General features: G+C 50.8%; 2 protein-coding genes across 2 annotated transcripts in view; one reads left to right on the top strand and one right to left on the bottom strand.

Annotated features, from left to right (window-relative positions):
- Nucleotides 1–20320, bottom strand: part of LOC140898396 (uncharacterized) — a 317402-nt gene that overhangs the window by 176013 nt on the left and 121069 nt on the right. The gene's annotated exons all lie outside the window — the stretch shown is intronic.
- The window catches only part of LOC140897492 (E3 ubiquitin-protein ligase TRIM15-like), a 52785-nt gene continuing 52135 nt past the window's right edge, over nucleotides 19671–20320 (top strand). Inside the window, exon 1 of the mRNA XM_073310222.1 lies at nucleotides 19671–19718. The gene's annotated coding sequence lies outside the window, so the exon portion shown is untranslated. The remainder of the gene's footprint in view (nucleotides 19719–20320) is intronic.

The raw sequence follows: 20320 nt of genomic DNA, 5'->3' as shown, positions 1-20320 counted from the left end.
GAGGGCTGGGCTCCTGGGGCCGCTGCTGCCCACACAACCAGCCCCAGAGCCACCCTGCCCGGCGCCCCTCCTGGGCTGGGTCCTGTCTGCCAAACCGCAGCCTGGGCCAGCTCCACTGGGGCCTGGTCGGGGCCGCTCCCAGCTCGGCGCCTGCGCCGGGAGCCGGGGTCCTTTTCCAGAAGGCCGGGCACTTCCGCCGTCTGGCCTGGACGGGACCTGCTTCCCCGCCAGCGGGGACGCAGGGCTTGCTCTGCCCCTTGGGAAGATGGCAGCTGCTTCCCTCAGGCTCTGGGGCCACCTGCAGAGCCTTCCTCCTGAACATCCGCAGGAGCCTGGCCATCCTGGAACCGAGCGGGGAGCAGGGGTGAGTCTGGGCTCAAGGCAGCCTTTCACTCATGGGGCTTTTCTGTCCCTCCTCCTCCCTGCTCCAACCACAGCAGCCCCCTCTGCCCCTACAGGAGTGCAGGGAGTGCCATCTACACACACGGGCAGGAGTTCATTGCATGATCTGCTCCCAACCTTCCCCCTCATAATCCCTGCTGCTGCAATATCCAGGAACTCTCATCCTTTTCGAGCAGTGGGGTCAGTCCCAAACACCACCGGTTCCTCTGGACAAGCAGCCCGCTCCTGTCGTCCCAGGCCACTCTCCCACCCAGGCTAGAGAAGGAAGAGAACCCAGGAGTCTGGACTTCTCCTGGGAAACCATTCACCACGTCAAAGTCACAAAGAGCCTAGGCACAGGAAGACCAGGGCCCTCCTCGTTCCCCATTGATTTCCAGGCTCAGCAGCTCACAGGGAGACTCTCAGCCTGGGGAACAGTGTCCCACAAGGGAAGGGCTGGGAGCCCCATTGCTGGAACCTTTCCAAACACACTGGAGACGGCTCTGGAGAAGCTCCTGCCTGGCCTAAGAGTGAGGAGCTCTTGGGGGCTGTTTGCAAAGGAAATCCCCCTTTGGAGATAGTCTCTCCCCGTTTCTGCCTCTCCCCAGACAGAGAGGGGAAGCTACCGAGGAACCCGAATGCCACTCACTTGCTCTCAGTGATGGGATAATGGATGGCGGATGTTCAGGGTCAGCAGACGTCCCTCACCCTCCTCCTCACTCTCCAAGCCCAAGGCAGGCTGGAGAGGATGGTGACCTCAGGAGTTACCCTGCCCAGCCAGCAGGCAGGGTGATGACACGAGGGCGATCGACTGGCTGTGAAAACAAGAGTCTGTCTGATTGCCAAGGGACGGAGAAACTCAGCCAGCAGCAGGGGGGTGCAGAACACGGCCCTAGGGCGGAGGTGACAGCGCTTCCAGGATCCTGAGATCCCAGCACTTTACACACCTTCCTCGAGCCTCCCAAACCCACTGGGCTGTAGCGATGGGACCCCAACCCTACTGATGGCAAACGGGCCTCAGCTACCATCTCAGGGTCACACTGAGTGTCAGAGCCATGGATGGACTCCTTCACTAACCACTGCCACAAACTCCCTCCCACAGCTGGCAATTGCAACCAGGCCCTAATGTCTGGTCCCCCTGCCTTTGAGAGGGGGTGTCACTCCTGCTTCCATTGCTGCCTATTGATCTGTGGGACTTTGGGCAAGTTGCTCCCCCTCTCTATGGCTCTCTGGGACTCACATCCCTGAATGGGCTTTAAAAAAGACAATGGTTAAAGTTTGGCCCCAACTAGTTCTTGTTTCTCGAGACTAGCCATTTTAGCAAAGTTTAGAATTCTTGACATTCATCACCTGGAAACATCCCTTTCTCCTTCGCAGATGACCTTAACATCCCTTATCTCACCCAGGCTCCCTGCTGCCTGGAGTTAGAGAATTGACCCTGTTCCCATTGGACCTACCCAAGGTGTCACACAGCAAAGCGGTGACAGAGCCAGAAAGAGAAGACAACAGTCCTGACTCCTGTTCGAACTAACAGACAACAACCCCCCGGAGGCAGGGATAAAGCCCAGGAAATCAGGTGTGAACATTTTCATGGAAACCGTTTCTGTCAGAAAATCCATTCAGACGAAACCTCTTTGTTTCTTGAACTCATAAGAAGTAGGATGAAATTTCTTTGCAAAAATATTTGTTTGCAAAACAAGAGCATCTCCTGTTTGTCACAGTGCAGTCAACTGTCTCGTCGTACACAAAGGGGAGACACTGTGATCTAGCAAAAAGAAAAAGGAGAACTTGTGGCACCTTAGAGACTAACGAATTTATTTGAGCATAAGCTTTTGTGAGCTCCAGCTCACTTCATCGGATGCATCTGTAGCTCACGACAGCTGTAGCTCACGAAAGCTCATGCTCAAATAAATGGGTTAGTCTCTAAGGTGCCACACGTCCTCCTGTTCTTTTTGCGAATACAGACTAACACGGCTGCTACTCTGAAACCAACTATGATCTAGAAAATTAGATGAGATGCTTCCGTCTGAGCTAAGTAGTTGCTGCTCTTCACAATTTCAAAAGAATAAAATACAAAACCAATAGAATATTAGGTCATAATCGGATATGGCTCAGTGTGATTGGACACCCCTAGTCTGCACTGCTCCGAGTGACACTCTTCAGTGGATCCCCAGCATCCACCCATGGCGAGGTAGGTGGGAGAGGATTGTTATTCGTTCTTGACAGAAGGAGAAACGAAGGCTGAGAAAGGAGCAGGGACTTGTCTTAGCTGATGCAGCCAGTCAGTAGCAGAGTTGCTCTCAAATGAGCTACAGACCAACAATTGTTCATAGTAATTATTCAGCAAGTATTTGAGAAGAATTGGAATGTTGGAGAGGATCACGAACTGCTCCGAGACAATGAATGGAGAGCAGCATCCACATTGGTCAAACATTTAACTGGTTGTGACTTATTTGCTTGGTCATAAAAGAGAACAACAAAGACTAGAGTTTCCTCCCTGTCAATAGCCCCCTCCTCAGCCAATCAAGGTTGAGACTTTGAGGGGTGGGAGGCTAAGGGTTCTCAACAAATAGCCCAAAGAATGGCCCTGGTTACCCCCGAGGGGATCACTCTCTGAGCACTATTCCAGTCTCACCTCTCTGTGTGGGCCTCCCACGACCCCCCCCTCCCCCGGTCCGGCCCCCGCTCCACACACAGAGCTCCTGGTGGTGGGAGGAGAGCAGAGGAAAAGGAAAAAGGAAGCAAGAAGAGAAAAGTAGGAGGGACAGAGAAAAAGGGAAAACAAAAAGGAGAAACCCCAATGTCCCCAGTGATTCTAAGGGACAAAGTCCTAGGTCGGAAATAAAATACTGCCCCCACAATCTAATGTTTTCCTTTCCCAAAAATCAGCCGGCACCTGATGGATCAGACTGAACAGGTTCCAAACCTCTTCGAGGCTCTTACCTTCTATATAGGGACGTCTGCTTTCGAGTAAAACCACTACAAGGAAAGGAGAAAACTCCGAAGAGGGTCCTCCTTGCTCTCACGAATGTGAAAGTGAATGCTCTCTCAGTCCTCCAGGAGAGACCTCGAGAAGGAGACGTGCTGAAGCAAAGCCACAGGGATCTCCGAGGTTGCCCCTGTCCTGCACCCCTGTCCTGCCTGGCTGATGTCAAGATCTCTCTGTGAGATCATCGCCTCCCCACCACCTTTGTCCAATAGGCTGAGGTCCTGCCAAAGGCCCTTGTGATGTCACTGCCACACCCACCCCTCCCTTGCAGTGCTGATGTCCTGCCCCTGTCCAGCCACACTGGATGTTTGAGCTGCTTCCCCTGGATCATCCCACTCAATGACTCTTCCTTGTGAGGTGACACCGACTACACAGTCGAACACAGAGATTCTTCCCCAGGCCGCAATTAGGTTTTCACAAGTTAGTTGACTTTATGGCCAGAAGGAACCGTTAGAGCATTTAATCTGATCCCCTGCGTATCCTAAGGCCTCCTGTATGTCAGAAGAGCTGGGCTTTTCTTTTACTCAGCGTTTTCCAGAAAGGCATCTAGTCTTTATTCAAAGTGATCAAGAGATGGAGAAGCCATCATTTCTCTTGGTTCTTTGTGCCAATGACGAACCACCCTCTTACAAATCTGGGTCTTATTGTCATTATACTTTTTCTGATTTCTGCTTCCATCCATGGGGTCTTGTCATGCCTCTGCTACATAAAAAGAGCCATTTACACTCAACATTTTCTCTCCATGAAGTCAAGCAACTCACCTCTCCTTCTTCTTTTGTATATACTAAACAGATTGAGCTTTTTCAATGTCTCATTAGAAGGCATCATCCCCATCACTCACTTACAAATCTTTTCTGTACCCTCTCCAATTGTTTTAACATAATATTCAAAATGTGGACACAAGAACTGGATTCAACATTCCAACATCAGTCTCACCAATGCTCTTTCACTTCCCTTTCCATCCTCACTACTCTATCCAGCCAAGAATGGCTTTAACCTTTTTTAACACAGTTTCACACTGACAGATCATGTTGAGTAGCTCGTCCACTATGGCCCCAAAATCCTTTTCAGGGTCAATGCTTTCCAGCGGATTGTCCCCCATTCTGTAGGGTGCCACCTGACTCCTTTGTTACTGGAGCTATGGGGTTGCATTTGGCTTTATTAAAACCTAATTCTTTAGTAAGTGTTTTAGAAGAACTAGCCCATTAGAGAGAGAATCGTGAATTACTCAAAGACAATGAATGGAGAAAAGCGGAAAGAGCAATCAAATACATGTTTGGTTACAGCCTATTTCCTTGGTCTTAAAAGAGGGTAACAAAGACCTGAGCCTTCTCCCTCACAATAGCCCCAAGCTCCCCCAATCAGCATTGAGACTCTGAGAAGCAGAAAGCTGAGAGTTTTCACCAGATGTCCCGGGTCACCACCGGAGGGAGTCACTCTTAGAGCACCATTCCAGCCACATGTCTTTGGGAGGGCCTCCCGCAATGAGAGTTGGAATGCAACCCCCCCCCGCCCCCCCTCCATCCCCAACTCCACATGCACAGACAGGTCCTGGTGGTGAAAGGAAAGCAGGGGAAAGGGACAAAGATGCAAGAGAAGACGAGAAAAGAGGGAGAGACAGGAAAAGGGAAAACAAAAAGGAGAAACCCCAACGTCCCCAGTAATTCTAAGGGACAAAGTCCTAGGTCGGAAATAAAATACTGCCCCCACAATCTAATGTTTTCCTTTCCTAAAAATCAGCCGGCACGTGATAGATCAGACTGAACAGGTTCCAAACCTCTCCGAGGCTCTTACCTTTTCTATAGGGACGTCTGCTTTCGAGCAAAACCACTACAAGAAAAGGAGAAAACTCCGAAGAGGGTCCTCCTTGCGCTCACGAACGTGCAAGTGAATGCTCTCTCAGTCCTCCAGGAGAGACCTCGAGAAGGAGACGTGCTGAAGCAAAGCCACAGGGATCTCCGAGGTTGCCCCTGTCCTGCACCCCTGTCCTGCCTGGCTGATGTCAAGATCTCTCTGTGAGGTCATCGCCTCCCCACCACCTTTGTCCAATAGGCTGAGGTCCTGCCAAAGGCCCTTGTGATGTCACTGCCACACCCACCCCTCCCTTGCAGTGCTGATGTCCTGTCCCTGTCCAGCCACATTGGATGTTTCAGCCTCTTCCCCTGGATCACCCCAAGCAATGAGCGTTCATTGTGGGCTCAAGCCCAACACAGTAAAACATCAGAGGCTTCTCCCCATGCTATGCTCAGTTTTTCATACATGAGCAGACTTTATGGACAGAAGAGACAATTAGAGCATGTCATCTCACCCCCTGCATATCACGTGCTTTCTGGAGAGCATAGTAGCTAGTTTTTGACTACACACATTCCAGAAAGGCATCTCGTCTTCATTTGAAGACATCAAGAGGTTGGGAATTCCCACCACTTCCCTTTCTAGTTTGTTCCTTTGGTGATTCATCCTCACGGTTGAATATGTGTGCCCTCTTTCGAATACGAATTGGTCTCTTTTGAGTTTCCAGCCACTGTTATGCTTTTCTCGGCTAGATTAATGTGCCCTTTCATACCCGACATTTTCTCTCTGTGAAGTCACTTCAACACTTCAATGATGTCACCTCCCGATCTTTTTTATCATCTAAACAGGCTGAGCTCTTTCAGTAGCTCATTTACAGGCATTTTTCTCCAGCCCACAAAACGTTTCATTGCTTTTTGCTGCCCCAACTCCAATATTTCCAAATCTTTTTTCAAAGGTGGACGCCAAAACTGAATGCAGGACTCCATGATCCGTCTTCCTCATGGTGTGTCACCTCCCTATGCTCCTCACTGCTCTTTTCATACATCTAATGATGGCTTTAGCCCTGTTCACCACAGCATCCCCCTGGGTGCTCATGTTGAATGGCTTGCCTAGCATGGCCCTAAATCCTCTTCACAGTCAGTGCTTTCCTGGATACACTTCCCCACTCTGTAGGTGTGGCCTGCATGCTTTGTCGCTAGCTATAGGACCCTTCATTTGGTTCTTTTCCAACTTGTTTTCTTTGAATGGCTCCAGCTTCTCAAGGGATCCGATTGCTCTGTGTCACTGCCCTCTCCTCATCATTAATTCCCACTCTGCTACTATTTTATCACCCACCAATGTCAGCAGCAGTGATTTTTTATTTGGGTTGCAGTTCTATTTGGGGGAAGGGATAGCTCAGTGGTTTGAGCATTGGCCTGCTAAACCCAGGGTTGTGGGTTCAATCCTTGAGGGGGCCATTTGGGTCAAAAATTGGGGATTGGTCCTGCTTTGAGCAGGGGGTTGGACTAGATGACCTCCTGAGGTCCCTTCCAACCCTGATATTCTAGGATTCTTTGATATTTATTTTCAAGAATTAGTCCTTGAATTATTTTCAAGAATTAGTCCTTCGTATCCCTCGTGCTCAGAACCTGCTCCGCACAGCACAGCGAGAAAAGGCCGCCCAGCCCAGCTGTGCCCTAGGGGCTAAGCACAGAACAAATGTAGGGAGCTTGTGTCATCCACAGCTTCTGAACAACATGTGGGGGTCATCAGCTTACAAATACACTCTAGACCGGTAGCGTAGACAGGCCCCAAATGTATCTAAGTGTCCCGCCTTGCAAAACAGGAGAGAAAAAAACATAACCTTGAGTAGTTTTATTTTATAGTCATAGAAACTGAGGCACACAGAAGCAAAGAGATTCGCTCATGGTCAAAAAGCCAGGAAGAGAAAACGGCAGATCTGCTGATAGTCAGTCCTGGGCCCTAGCCGTGTTTGTCCTGGCCTCTCTGCTTCAGCTCCAGTAACAACCCGAGTCGAGGTTTTCTTCTTCTCTGTGTCCTTTAACTTCATGTCACTGGAGAAGAAAGATTTTTTCTGACCAGCTGGCTCTAATGCATGGAGATGTCTTTCCAGAAGTCGTGCTCTGGCTCAGTCCCACGTAGCAGGTTTTCTGGAGGAAGCACTCGGTGATGTTCTAGGGCTTGTGTTACAAAGAAGATGGACAGAATGGTCCTTTCTGACCTTCAATTATTTCTTTCGCTAGGAGGATAACGTTGGACATTTTCTCTCATTCACTTTCCTTTGGAATAATTTCAATCCAGTCCAAAGGATTTCCTCTTCCATTGTGTCTTCAGCACCTTTCCTAGCAAACAGTTACTGTTCGAGCACAGGTTTCCAGTTTCAGGCTGTCCCAGGGTGAGATGGCCATGAAAGGGGTAGTAGCTCAACTGAACCTATCCCCAGGTGAAGGGAATAAGTGCAGGGGTCACATGAGAAGGAGCAGCATGTAACTAGGATCCAAGCCTGTTGGACGATATAAGAACAGCCTGTGCTCGGCCAGGAGAAAGACCCACAATGGGAACAGGCCTGGGAGGGGCTTGGATAGTCCTTTCAAGTCAGTTTCGGTACACAGTAGGGCATGGAACAGCCAAGCTGCTAGGGTTGGGAGCTGAGCCTATCATTGTCACTATCATTGACCCCATTTTAGAGGTGTGGAAACTGAGGTCCAGAGAGGGGTCTGGCCTTAAACCTGAATCTGAGCCTGGGTTTACTATGTGTGTAGAATCTGTTGACTGTGTGGTTCTTCCATCTTCCTCAGAGACACCTGGTGCCGACTGCTGCTGGAGACAGGATTCTGGTGTAGTTGGGCCCTGGATTTGATCCAGCCTGGATCAGCGTCACTATGTTGCAGTGACAAAATTGAGGCAGCAGACTGAGTAGCCCCATTAAAGACACTAAACCAAAACAAAATCGGAAGTGGATTTAAGCAACTTTTTACACATCAGTTTCATTTCTCTCCTCAGACAGACAAGGTTTAATTTCTGCCTACGTTCCCCACCCCTCCAAATCACCCAAAACAAGCCAATCTGCTTTGGGTTGGCACCGGTCCATGTCCGTCATGCCAGTGGCCGACCGCTAGTACAGCCGTAATACCACCGGACCCCCAAAAGACCCCCCTCAACAGCGCACCACCCCACCAGAAATGCCCCAAGCATCACTGGCCAACAGCAGTGGTGCTGTGCACGCCACTCCCTCCCCCCACAACCCTCAAACCCAGCCTGGCCACTCCCCAGTCCTCCCCGGCCCCAACTTGGCCCAAGCTATGCTGCAGCCCCCCTCAGCTTTGCAACCCCCTGTCACCCACTGCCTGCGTCCCCCCTCCTCCATGTAGGTGCAACACCACCACCAGAAAGGCACCAACAGAAAGATCACTGACCACAGCCCACTGTTATCAGCTCACCCAACCGCCCAAGCAGCCCAGGCAGGAGGCAGGCGGTGGGGAGAGAGTAGGCACTGCAGGGCACGGACACACACACACGCATGCATGCAACACTCTCACCCGAGGACCTCACTTAAGCCTCGTCTACACTATGACTTTAGGTCGAATTTAGCAACGTTAAATCGATTTAAACCTGCACCCGTCCACACAGTGAAGCCCTTTATTTCGACTTAAAGGGCTCTTAAAATCGATTTCCTTACTCCACCCCTGACAAGTGGATTAGCGCTTAAATCGACGTTCCCAGCTCGAATTTGGGGTACTGTGGACACAATTCGATGGTATTGGCCTCCGGGAGCTATCCCAGAGTGCTCCATTCTGACCGCTCTGGACAGCACTCTCAACTCAGATGCACTGGCCAGGTAGACAGGAAAAGAACCACAAACTTTTGAATCTCATTTCCTGTTTGGCCAGCGTGGCAAGCTGCAGTTGACCATGCAGAGCTCATCAGCACAGGTGACCATGATGGAGTCCCAGAATCGCAAAAGAGCTCCAGCATGGACCGAACGGGAGGTACAGGATCTGATCGCTGTTTGGGGAGAGGAATCCGTGCTATCAGAACTCCGTTCCAGTTTTCGAAATGCCAAAACCTTTGTGAAAATCTCCCAGGGCATGAAGGACAGAGGCCATAACAGGGACCCGAAGCAGTGCCGCGTGAAACTGAAGGAGCTGAGGCAAGCCTACCAGAAAACCAGAGAGGCGAACAGCCGCTCTGGGTCAGAGCCCCAAACATGCCGCTTCTATGATGAGCTGCATGCCATTTTAGGGGGTTCAGCCACCACTACCCCAGCCGTGTTGTTTGACTCCTTCAATGGAGATGGAGGCAATACGGAAGCAGGTTTTGGGGACGAAGAAGATGAGGAGGAGGAGGAGGTTGTAGATAGCTCACAGCAAGCAAGTGGAGAAACCGGTTTTCCCGACAGCCAGGAACTGTTTCTCACCCTAGACCTGGAGCCAGTACCCCCCGAACCCACCCAAGGCTGCCTCCTGGACCCAGCAGGCGGAGAAGGGACCTCTGGTGAGTGTACCTTTTAAAATGCTATACATGGTTTAAAAGCAAGCATGTGAAAGGATTACTTTGCCCTGGCATTTGTGGTTCTCCTAGATGTAGTCCTAAAGCCTTTGCAAAAGGTTTCTGGGGAGGGCAGCCTTATTTCGTCCTTCATGGTAGGACACTTTACCACTCCAGGCCAGTAACACGTACTCGGGAATCACTGTAGAACAAAGCATTGCAGTGTATGTTTGCTGGCATTCAACCAAAATCCGTTCTTTATCTCTCTGTGTTAACCTCAGGAGAGTGAGATATAATTCATGGTCACCTGGTTGAAATAGGGTGCTTTTCTTCAGGGACACTCAGAGGTGCCCATTCCTGCTGTGCTGTTTGCCTGTGGCTGAACAGAAATGTTTGCCGCTGTTAGCCACAGGGAGGGGGGAAGGTTGAGGGGGTAGTCACGCGGTGGGAGGAGGCAAAATGCGACCTTGTAACGAAAGCACATGTGCTATGTATGTAATGTTAACAGCAAGGTTTACCCTGAAAGAGTGTAGCGACTGTTTTATAAAATGTGTCTTTTTAAATACCGCTGTCCCTTTTTTTTTCTCCACCAGCTGCATGTGTTTCAATGATCACAGGATCTTCTCCTTCCCAGAGGCTAGTGAAGCTTAGAAAGAAAAAAAAACGCACTCGCGATGAAATGTTCTCCGAGCTCATGCTGTCCTCCCACACTGACAGAGCACAGACGAATGCGTGGAGGCAAATAATGTCAGAGTGCAGGAAAGCACAAAATGACCGGGACGAGAGGTGGAGGGCTGAAGAGAGTAAGTGGCGGGCTGAAGAGAGTAAGTGGCGGGCTGAAGACAGGGCTGAAGCTCAAATGTGGCGGCAGCGTGATGAGAGGAGGCAGGATTCAATGCTGAGGCTGCTGCAGGACCAAACCAGAATGCTCCAGTGTATGGTTGAGCTGCAGCAAAGGCAGCTGGAGCACAGACTGCCGCTGCTGCCCCTCTGTAACCAACCGCCCTCCTCCCCAAGTTCCATAGCCTCCACACCCAGACGCCCAAGAATGCGGTGGGGGGGCCTCCGGCCAACCAGCCACTCCACCACAGAGGATTGCCCAAAAAAAAGAAGGCTGTCATTCAATAAATTTTAAAGTTGTAAACTTTTAAAGTGCTGTGCTTAAAGTGCTGTGTGGCATTTTCCTTCCCTCCTCCACCACCCCTCCTGGGATACCTTGGTAGTCATCTCCCTATTTGTGTGATGAATGAATAACGAATGCATGACTGTGAAGCAGCAATGACTTTATTGCCTCTGCAAGCGGTGATTAAAGGGAGGAGGGGAGGGTGGTTAGCTTACAGGGAAGTAGAGTGAACCAAGGGGCGGGGGGTTTCATCAAGGAGAAACAAACAGAACTTTCACACCGTAGCCTGGCCAGTCATGAAACTGGTTTTCAAAGCTTCTCTGATGCGTACCGCGCCCTCCTGTGCTCTTCTAACCGCCCTGGTGTCTGGCTGCGCGTAACCAGCAGCCAGGCGATTTGCCTCAGCCTCCCACCCCGCCATAAACGTCTCCCCCTTACTCTCACAGATATTGTGGAGCACACAGCAAGCAGTAATAACAGTGGGAATATTGGTTTCGCTGAGGTCTAAGCGAGTCAGTAAACTGCGCCAGCGCGCCTTTAAACGTCCAAATGCACATTCTACCACCATTCTGCACTTGCTCAGCCTGTAGTTGAACAGCTCCTGACTACTGTCCAGGCTGCCTGTGTACGGCTTCATGAGCCATGGCATTAAGGGGTAGGCTGGGTCCCCAAGGATACATATAGGCATTTCAACATCCCCAACAGTTATTTTCTGGTCTGGGAATAAAGTCCCTTCCTGCAGCTTTTGAAACAGACCAGAGTTCCTGAAGATGCGAGCATCATGCACCTTTCCCGGCCATCCCACGTTGATGTTGGTGAAACGTCCCTTGTGATCCACCAGAGCTTGCAGCACTATCGAAAAGTACCCCTTGCGGTTTATGTACTCGCCGGCTTGGTGCTCCGGTGCCAAGATAGGGATATGGGTTCCGTCTATGGCCCCACCACAGTTAGGGAATCCCATTGCAGCAAAGCCATCCACTATGACCTGCACATTTCCCAGGGTCACTACCCTTGATATCAGCAGATCTTTGATTGCGTGAGCTACTTGCATCACAGCAGCCCCCACAGTAGATTTGCCCACTCCAAATTGATTCCCAACTGACCGGTAGCTGTCTGGCGTTGCAAGCTTCCACAGGGCTATCGCCACTCGCTTCTCAACTGTGAGGGCTGCTCTCATCCTGGTATTCATGCGCTTCAGGGCAGGGGAAAGCAAGTCACAAAGTTCCATGAAAGTGCCCTTACGCATGCGAAAGTTTCGCAGCCACTGGGAATCGTCCCAGACCTGCAACACTATGCGGTCCCACCAGTCTGTGCTTGTTTCCCGAGCCCAGAATCGGCGTTCCACAGCATGAACCTGCCCCATTAGCACCATGATGCATGCATTGGCAGGGCCCATGCTTTCAGAGAAATCTGTGTCCATGTCCTGATCACTCACGGGACAGCGCTGACGTCGCCTCCTCGCCCGGTACCGCGTTGCCATGTTCTGGTGCTGCATATACTGCTGGATAATGCGTGTGGTGGTTGATGTGCTCCTAATTGCCAAAATGAGCTCAGCGGCCTCCATGCTTGCCTTGGTATGGAGTCCGCACAGAAAAAAGGCGCGGAACGATTGTCTGCCCTTGCTCTGACGGAGGGAGGGGTGACTGACGACACGGCTTACAGGGTTGGCTTCAGGGAGCTAAAATCAACAAAGGGTGTGCCTGTACATCAAGGAGTATTTCAGGCAGGACTGCACGGAGGGTTCCAATAAGAAATGGTGCACCTAAGTTATCGTTGTTGTTGGAACAAGGAGGTTAGCCTGGCCTCTGATTGATACATGGCTAGATTTACCTCGCTGCACCTTCTCTGTGACTGACTGCAGTGTGATCTAGACAGGGGAGGAGGAAAATGAGTCCAAAACAAATCTGGTCTATTTCTTGTTCTGACCCACTCCATCTATCCTTTACATCTTTGGCTGGCAGCAGACGGTGCAGAAGGACTGCATGCCATCCACATCTCATGGCTGCTTGGCAGAAGATGGTACAGTACGACTGCTAGCCATCTTCATCTCTTGCCTGCCTGGCATAAGATGGTACAATACGACTGCTAGCAATCCTCATCTCTTGCCTGCCTGGCAGAAGATGGTACAGTACGACTGCTAGCAGTCCGTATCGCCTGCCCGCTCACCATAAGACGGTTCAATAGGACTGCAGGACTAAAGAGAATGACCTGGTCAAGTCACTCCAAATTTAGTCCCTGCGCCCATGTCTGCCCAGGCGCTCCCAGCCGATGTGGCCAGGAGCACCTCGGACACGACGAGGACGACTACCAATCGTATTGCACCGTCTGCTGCCAGAAGGCAATGGGTTGCTGCTACTGTGCAGCAAAGCCGTACCACGTCTGCCAGCACCCAGGAGACATAGGGTGATGGTTACCTGAGCTGGCTCCATGCTTGCCGTGGTATGGTGTCTGCACAGGTAACTCATGAAAAAAGGCGCGAAACGATTGTCTGCCCTTGCTTTCACGGAGGGAGGGAGGGAACGGGGGCCTGACGACACGTACCCAGAACCACCCGCGACAATGTTTTAGCCCCATCAGAGTGCTCCATTGTGAGTGCTCTGGACAGCACTCTCAGATGCCCGATTGTTTGCCATTGCTCTGATGCTGGGAGGGGCGCTTACAGGGTTGGCTTCAGGGAGCTAAAATCAACAAAGGGGGTGGCTTTACATCAAGGAGTATTTCAGGCAGGACTTCACGGAGGGTTCCAATAAGAAATGGTGCACCTAAGTTATCGTTGTTATTGGAACAAGGAGGTTAGCCTGGCCTCTGATTGATACATGGCTAGATTTACCTCGCTGCACCTTCTCTGTAAGTGACTGCAGTGTGATCTAGAAGAATGAGTCCCCTAGACAGGGGAGGGGGGGAAGCAAATCTGGTCTATTTCTTGTTTTGATCCACTCCATCTATCTTTTACATCTTTGGCTGGCAGCAGACGGTGCAGAAGGACTGCATGCCATCCACATCTCATGGCTGCTCGGCAGAAGATGGTACAGTACGACTGCTAGCAGTCCGTATCGCCTGCCCGCTCACCATAAGACGGTTCAATAGGACTGACTGCAGGACTAAAGAGAATGACCTGCTCAAGTCACTCCAAATTTAGTCCCTGCGCCCATGTCTGCCCAGGCGCTCCTGATCGACCTCACAGAGGTGACCAGGAGCACCTCAGACATGACAATGACGGCTACCAGTCGTACTGTACCGTCTGCTGCCACAAGGCAAGGGGTTGCTGCTACTGTGTAGCAATGTCGTACCGCGTCTGCCAGCATCCAGGAGACATAGGGTGACGGTTACCTGAGCAGGCTCCATGCTTGCCGTGGTATGGCGTCTGCACAGGTAACTCAGGAAAAAAGGCGCGAAATGATTGTCTGCCCTTGCTTTCACGGGGGGAGGGAGGGTGGGAACGGGGGCCTGACGATATGTACCCAGAACCACCCGCGACAATGTTTTAGCCCCATCAGGCATTGGGATATCAACCCAGAATTCCAATGGGCAGCGGAGACTGCGGGAACTGTGGGATAGCTACCCACAGTGCAACGCTCCGGAAGTCGACGCTTGCCTCGGTACTGTGGAAGCGCTCCGCCGAGTTAATGCACTTAATGCACTTAGAGCATTTTCTGTGGGGGGACACACACTCGAATATATAAAACCGATTTCAAAAAAACCGACTTCTATAAATTCGACCTAATTTCGTAGTGTAGACATACCCTTAGGGAAGACGAACCCAACCCACAGCTGACTGAGCTGGATTCCAGGTTCCCTCCTTCATCTGTAATGCCCTATCGGGCTGACCTGTCGCACTGGCCTCTCCCCCATTGGCCCTGGGCACTGTCAGTCTCAGAGTCCTGGTTTCTTCCCCTCTCCTTGCTTTGGGTGTTGGGAGAGGGATTGGGCAACAGGGAGCCAATCATGTTCTCCGGCAGGACATTTAAAAAAAAAAAAAAAAAAGCAGCCAAAAAACCCCCAAAGAAGCCACGTGAAAAACGCCCTGTTGGGGTTAAGCCACATCTTAGATCCCTGTGACACTGTCTGCAGGGAGCCATGGCTGCAGTGAATCCTCTGAAAAGCTTCCAAGATGAAGCAACTTGCTCCATCTGTCTGAGTTTTTATAAGGATCCCGTGTTTTTAGATTGCGGGCACAGTTTCTGCCAAGCCTGCATCGCCCAGTGCTGGGAGGGATCGGATACAGCTGTGTCCTGTCCTCAGTGCAGAGAGACCTTTCCCCAGAGGACCCTCAGGCCGAACAGACAACTGGGGAACTTTGTAGAAATAGCCAAGCAGCTGAGTTTCCAAACAGCAGCAGGAGAAGGTTGGTGCAAGGTGCACCAGGAGCCTTTCAAACTCTTCTGTAACCAGGACCAAATGCTCATCTGTGTGATCTGCAGAGAGTCCCGGGCTCACCGTACTCACAGGGTGGTCCCCACAGAGGAGGCTGCCCAGGCCTACAAGGTAGGAATCTGCTGTGCAGGGTAATTACTTCGGTTTGGGCTTGTTTGCAATTTTTATTACAATGGCTTCCAAAGGCACCGAGATCAGGGCCCTTGCTGTGCGAGGCTCTGTACAAACACACAGACAGTCTAAACCAGTGGTCCCCAAATTTTTCCCCTCAGGCTCTCCCTTACCCTGGCTATGGCCCCCCACCCGCAGCTGCGGTTAGGAGCTGTGAGTGGGGCCACAGTCAGAGGCTGGGGCCACAGCTGTGGGGGTGTCTTGGGGTTGGAAGTGGGGCTGCCGGGAGTCGGGGGCTCAAACTGGGGTTGGGAGCAGAGCCAGGGTCAAGACTGGGGCTGGGAGTGGAGCTGGGGTAGGAGCCAGGGCCAAGGGGGCCATAGGAGATCTGAGTGGCACTCCCTTCCTGCCCCTTGTGGGGGCTGGTCTTGGCCCTGCCATGCTCCCTCAAATGTTCCTCCATGCTCCAGTTTGGGGACCACTGATGTAAACAGTCAAGATAGACAAAGGCTGGGGATTCTGAAAAGTACTTAAGGTGTCTATACCCCAGATTTAAGTGGATAAATCTGGAGTTTAGGCACCTAAATGCCAGTTTTTGGCTCCACTGCAATCCCCAGAATTCCTGTAGGAGCCCAAAAAGAAAAGGAGGACTTGTGGCACCTTAGAGACTAACCAATTTATTTGAGCATAAGCTTTCGTGAGCTGCAGCTCACTTCATCGGATGCATAAAAGTGGCAAATGCAGTGAGGATGTTTTTATACACACAGAGCATGAAAAAATGGGTGTTTATCACTTCAAAAGGTTTTCTCTCCTCACCCACTCTCCTGCTGGTAATAGCTTATCTACAGTGATCACTCTCCTTACAATGTGTATGATAATCCACTTTTATGCATCCGATGAAGTGAGCTGCAGCTCACGAAAGCTTATGCTCAAATAAATTGGTTAGTCTCTAAGGTGCCACAAATCCTCCTTTTCTTTTTGCGAATACAGACTAACACGGCTGCTACTCTGAAACCTGTCATTATGGAGGAGCCCAGACTCACTCAGTGCCTGTGTATTCAGGGTACAACTTCTTTCAGTGCCTGTGTTTCTGTCTCTGGGCATGTGCACAGCTGCCCCCCATGGCATCTGGCTGCCTGTCTCCTGGCCACACCCAGAGCAATCCATGAGCTGGGGAAAACCAGGCATTCTGCTTCTCTCCTCTACGGGGCCTGATCTGGTGGGCATGCTCGGAGACAAATCAAAGGAGTGGGAGGGAAACAGAGGCACAGAAGCGGCAGTGACTTAACCAAGCTCACAAAGCAGCTCAGTAGGAGAGCCAGGAATTAAACCCTGGCCTCCCCATGCCCATCCTAGTACCCTAGCCACTCGACCACACCGCCTCTCATCACTCCTGTCATGCAGTTCTCTACCGTCACATTACCAACATCTCAGCACAGCTGCAGACTGGAGGCGTAGCACCCCAGCTTGAGCATTTCACAGCTGATGACCGCTGCTTTCAGGCGAGCCACAGGAAAATAACACATGGTCAGCAGTGTTCTCAAGGAGTTTGTTCTCTGCTACTTTCTGTCGCATAAGGTGCCCTGAAAGATTTCTGTTTAAGAAACAAAGGTTAATCTGCGTAACTTTTTTTCCTCAAGGAAAAACCAGGATGATGAATTCCCGTTTTCCTGGGTTTGCTGAAGGATGGTCACTTCGCTGCTCCTGAAGCAGAAATCATGGGCGACGGGTATGACGGCCAGGGGAGGCACAGCCCTGCGTGGCCCTCTCCACCCCCAGACTCCCTCTTGCTTCCTGCCGGGGATCTGCAGCTCTTCCCCCGTGGCTGGTCTGGGGGGGCCTCTGGCAGAACGGGCTGGACTGGGTATTAGCCTCCCTGAACCAGTGGCTCATGTCCTGCCCATACAACCTTTGAAGTTTTGCAACATTCTAGGGCCCATGAAGCCCGAGAGGATTGGAACCTTAAAAAGCCTGTTGGACAGAGCAATCCCCTCGGGGCAGAATCCGCTGTGCTGTACGCCACGCTAGCTGTAAGGACGAAGTGGGCTCTAGTAGTGCCACAATAAGATTAAAGGAAGAAAATGGCTGATTCCCAGGACCATGTTGAACAAACCCTTTCCCCCATGCCGAACAATCGAGCACAATAGTTATGCACCTTGTGAGTGTGTTGGATTTTTAACCAGGAGTCTTTCTCCCAAGTGTTCATTAGGCAATGGAGTTTAATGTACTATTTTTTTTTAAAGTGTGTTAAACATTCTTACCAAAACTCCCTTCCCTTTAAGTTGCTCAGCTTTAACTCTCTGATGTCCAGCTTTCTTCATATAGTTTTCTCTGTCATTGCATGGGAGCAGGGCACCCTACCCTACACTGCTGCAAAATGGATACGACTTCAACCCTTTGCCCTGCAGCACTTGGAGGATTCGCTGGAGGCAAAGGGCTGTTCTAGACAGAGTCCCTAAGTCTCTATATTAGGTCTGGTGCCCCCAAAGGCCTCTCTCTTCCCTGGCAGCATGACATATACAGCATAGAAGGAAAGGAAGCAGGGCTGAGAATGGGACCTGAGATGCTCAGCTGCCATGAAATGAACGGGAGCTGTGCTTTAAAATCCTCTCTGTGGCTCTGCAACACCTCACCCCCGATGAATTACAGAAGAAGATCCTTCGAGCACATTTTCAAGAGCACCGACTGACTTTAGAGCCGAAGTCCCATTTGCAAAGGAGATTTAGGCCCGAATCCCCAAATGCACTTGGGTGTTGTGATGCTCAGCACTGCAATACCTAACTTTTAGGCACCTAGAAAATCACTAAGGACATAAGAATGGCTGCACTGAGTCAGACCAGTGGTCCATGTAGCCCAGTATCGTGTCTTCCAACAGTGGCCAATGCCAGGTGCCCCAGAGGGAATGAACAGAACCCGGCAGTTATCGAAGGATTAATTCCCTGTTGCCCAGCCCCAGCATCTGACAATCAGACAAGCCCTTACGGTTGCCGGCCTGTAATTGCCAGGATTTCCTCTGGAGCCTTTTTAAAAAAGCTGGCTTTCCATCAGCTATCCTCAAGTCATCTGGTACAGTTTGGAACAACAAATCCTGAATTAGGCATTTGGGGGGAGAGAGGCATCCACAAAAGTCAGCATGCTAGTTGGGGAGACTAGCCCTCTGGAGATACTGATGAGAGGGGTGTGTCCTAAGCCCCAACTCCCCCAGAGTTTGGTGTAGGAATGGGCCTGTCTCTGATCCAAACCTGGGAACCCCTCTCCTGGAGTCGAGTGGCTTAGCTACCTAAGCTGTTTCATGCAAGATGGAGTTCTGCACCTGTGTTGCTCCGCACAATGTGGCCGGGGAAGAATCATAGAATCCTAGAATATCAGGGTTGGAAGGGACCTCAGGAGGTCATCTAGTCCAACCCCCTGCTCAAAGCAGGACCAATCCCCAATTAAATCATCCCAGCCAGGGCTTTGTCAAGCCTGACCTTAAAAACTTCTAAGGAAGGAGATTCTACCACCTCTCTAGGTAACGCATTCCAGTGTTTCACCACCCTCCTAATGAAAAAGTTTTTCCTAATATCCAACCTAAACCTCCCCCACTGCAACTTGAGACCATTACTCCTTGTCCTGTCCTCTTCTACCACTGAGAATAGTCTAGAACAATCCTCTCTGGAACCACCTCTCAGGTAGTTGAAAGCAGCTATCAAATCCCCCCTCATTCTTCTCTTCTGCAGACTAAACAATCCCAGTTCCCTCAGCCTCTCCTCATAAGTCATGTGTTCCAGACCCCTAATCATTTTTGTTGCCCTTCGCTGGACTCTCTCCAATTTATCCACATCCTTCTTGTAGTGTGGGGCCCAAAACTGGACACACTACTCCAGATGAGGCCTCACCAATGTCGAATAGAGGGGAACGATCACGTCCCTCGATCTGCTCGCTATGCCCCTACTTATACATCCCAAAATGCCATTGGCCTTCTTGGCAACAAGGGCACACTGCTGACTCATATCCAGCTTCTCATCCACTGTCACCCCTAGGTTGAAGACTTTCTTCATAACCATTAGCCTGGGGGTAGGGCACTCACCTTGTATGTGGGAGACTCCAGTTCAAGTTCTCCCTCTGCCTGGTGAGGAGAAGAGATTTGAGTCTCCCACCTCTCAAGAGTCAACTGTGACATTGCCATGAGCACCGTCCTGGAGCAACTTGAGAGGGAGATGGAAAATCAATGGTAGTTGAGAACCCAACTTCATGAGACTTCTTTGAAAATCCCAGCTTCAGATAATGAAATCAGCACTGCAATGTATATAAATTGCACAGAGGACAGACTTCTTAGCAGGTTGACCTTCCCCCCCACCCCCAACATTGTTTTTCTTGCCTCAGGAACAAATTCAAACCCAGTTGAACACACCGAAGCAAGAGAGAGGAGAACTTCTGGAGTGGAAACAGGATGCAGAGACGCAAAGCCAGGAAAATCTGGTAGGTCCCCATTGTTATGGTCCAGAAGTTACATCAGTCAGGGGTGATATTTCTCTCTGTGGGGAGAGTGTCAGCCCTTGTCTACACGCAGCACTGCTTTGATTTAGCTATGGCTACATCTACACGGCACACCGCTGGGGGCATCCTGTAGGGTATGTGTAGCCACACAGCACAGTGAGAAACAGGCTGTGTCCACACTGTCATGTGTAGCTACATGTGTGAATTAAAGACTCCAGCAGGGAGAGGCAGCAGAGCGGCCGGAGCCTTCCTCCACTCCCTGGAGCCTTTTCCTGTGGTGGGGAAAGGCTCTGGCACTGGGGAAGCAGCGGGACACTCAGTGTAGATGGGGGAGGCCCTGCTTGGGGGTGTATAGAGCCCTGTGTGTAGGGTTTATACCCAGAGGGTTCAGGCATATTGCAACTCTACTTCCTTAAGCCATCTACACTGCTATTTATGCCCATGTTAGCGGGTGCATATAGTGTACGTCCTCTACACACCACCACAACATTTGTGTAGTACGGATGTACCTTAAATCACTTTTTAATGTAATGTCTTTATTCTGGTGCAAGGCCCTCACAGGCAAACATTTTGAACCTAGTTTA

This window comes from Lepidochelys kempii, chromosome 14, assembly GCF_965140265.1.
Source record: "Lepidochelys kempii isolate rLepKem1 chromosome 14, rLepKem1.hap2, whole genome shotgun sequence".
Lineage (NCBI taxonomy): Eukaryota > Metazoa > Chordata > Testudines > Cheloniidae > Lepidochelys > Lepidochelys kempii.
This window is presented reverse-complemented; position numbering and strand designations above follow the sequence as displayed.